The sequence below is a fragment of the Apteryx rowi genome, unplaced genomic scaffold (genome assembly GCF_003343035.1).
Source record: "Apteryx rowi isolate R43461 unplaced genomic scaffold, aptRow1 scaffold_93, whole genome shotgun sequence".
Classification (NCBI taxonomy): Eukaryota; Metazoa; Chordata; class Aves; order Apterygiformes; family Apterygidae; genus Apteryx; species Apteryx rowi.
Window position 1 is genome coordinate 1,292,088 of NW_020451238.1, and position 2,517 is coordinate 1,294,604.

A 2,517-nucleotide genomic window follows, 5' to 3' on the forward strand; every position below is an offset into this window, starting at 1 on the left:
AATACCCAGCAATGCAGGGCGAGGATTTCTCCCAGCAGGAGCCCTGGAAATTGTGCAGCCTCCCACTTGCAGGCTGAGCCCTGCTGATTATCGTGCGTGTTAATTTGTTTGTGCTAACRTACCGTGTTGTGTTAGTAATTAATATATAACATCATCTGCCAGACAAAAACCCCACTAAAACATAGCAGCTCCAGAACAAGCAATGTGGATCTGCTCTTTGCCATGACAGTCAGAGGAGGCATGCTGGGACAACAGGGAATATCAGGGATCATTTAATGCCCTATTAGAAAAGGGAAAACTCCCTGCAGGGAAAACGTCCTTGCAGGAGAGTTTACAGCAGTGCAGCAGCTGTGAGCAGGGAGTTTTGGGGACCCCACACCTCCTGCAGCTGGCTGAACTCAGTAACGCTCCCTGCACGCAAGGACGGTGCCCGTCTACCCGCGGCCACGTTGCGCTGCCCTGCTTGGAAGCAAACCAAGACTAAACCAACCTGCGTGGCTCAAGCAGCTCCACCAGCGCAAAGCGTTTGTGCGGATCAGGCCTCATTGACCGAATCAAAACGAGAACAAGCCTGGCTTAAGCCAAAATAAATGTCTGCACAGGATACTGCTGTGGGGCTGAGTGAATATAAACCTTCGGTGCAACAACCACAACTGAGTCACGCAGCCTCCTTTTCCCTCCAGTGACTCGGTTTCGAGCGGACGGTGTTTYTGGCTGCCTGAAAGCAGCTCTCGCCCCGCTGGCAGGATCTAGCAAGAAGCAGTGAGGTCGCTCTGCTTTCCTCCGGGTGCAACGCGGCGGCAGTTGCGCAGCAGGGTGCAGCGGCTGCAGAGCGCAGCAGGGTCTCCTCGCCGCTCTTCACCCAAGCTTGCACCGCGACAAGGAAATATGCTCGAATTGAGCTATTTTGGGCATCTCCGTGTCAGACGGGGGGGGTCCTTCTTTCAAACTAAAAGCACCTCACTTCCCTTTAGCTGCAGCCCCATTCCCCTGCGTGACCGAGGCGCGGTGGCGGCCCGGCGAGCGCGCTCCCTCTTCCCGCACGCAGAAGCCGAGGGTGCGAGCCAGGAAAGGGCCAGGCCGCAGGGACGGGGCAGGAGTCTGCTTGCGCGGAGCACGGCCGATGTGCGCGTGAGACCCAGGCAGCGCAGGAGCACCCCGTGAAGAGCTTTTCAGTGGCATTAATAAACAGTGCAGCAAGGGGGCTGGAGGAGCGGGGGGAAAGCGGGACGGGCTCCGTCTGGCAACCCCCAGCAGCACACCCGAGCGTACAGGCTGCAGCAGGACGTTAGATTTTTTGTTTATTTATTTTCTTACTAGCTTTCTATTGCTGTTGGGATATACCTTACATTTCTGTAGATTTGTGGGCTGCCGAGGGAGGCTGCCTGGGCAGCGGGTGGTCTGCAGAGCCCTGCCAGCAGGGCTTTCACCTGGGAAAGGGGCTTGTGGGGGGCCGTGTCCAGAGGGGGACGGAACAGGGCAGGCAGATTGCTAATTCCCTCCAAACCCTCTGCGTCCCTCACCACATCCCCTCTCCTCCCAGGCTGGGTGTTTTCCAGGCTCTCTCAGAGCCACTTTGCTCGCAGGGGCTCTTTTTCCCCCTCCCGATGGGATGTATCCCCCCCCTCAAAGACTCACTGCAAGGCATAAGGACAGTGGCCCCTCGGCTTGTTCGCTGTCCCATGAGTGGCCAGGGCAGATGGGGGGGTCCCCRCACCCCCCCAGCGCTGCACCCTGCAGACCTGCCTCTTCCCAGCAGCTTCCCCCAGGATCGGACTGGCTGCCCTGGCAGCACCACCCGGGCTGAGCCCAAACCCCGGTTTTGGGACCCCAAACTGTGGKCCATGATGGGGCGACCGCACTGTGGGAGAGCGCGGATGTCGTGCTGGAGCGGTGTGAGCAATCATCAGAAGGGGGAAAAAAGGAAAGAATAAAAGAGGGGAAAAGGGAGAAAGGAAAGGGAGAAACCCTGCCGGCTGTGTGCCGGGCAGGGCGGCTGACAGGTTTATTTCTGAGAATTTCCCCGTGCGTGATCTCTACATTGGGATCTGCAGGCAAGCGACCCCATAAAACCAGCCCCAAATCTCCATAGCAAATAACGCAGAGCCCAGGCTGGCAAGCGGGAGCCGGCGGGGGCGCAGGGGCCAGCCCCGCTCCCCCGGCCCGCCGAGCCCGTGCCCGCTGCGGGGTCCCAGGCCGCAGAGCCCCGCAGAGCCCCGCAGCCCCGGGCACTGCCCAGGCACCTCGCTGCCTGTGAGTGAGCAAGGACTGGTACTTGTGAGGATTGCTCTGACTACAGTAATAATTACTTGTTCTTAGAATCTCTSTCGTCCAGGGCTTCTCTCTTTTCTTGCTTGCTTGCTTGCCTGCTTGTTTTAATTCTCTCTTTCTTTCTCTTTCATCCTCTTGTTCTTTCTCTCCCTCTTTCTTTTTCTCTCTTTCTTTATCTCTTCCTCTTTCTTTGTTTCTTTGTCTTTCTTTGTGTCTTTCTTTCTCCCTCTCTTTCTCTCTCTCTCT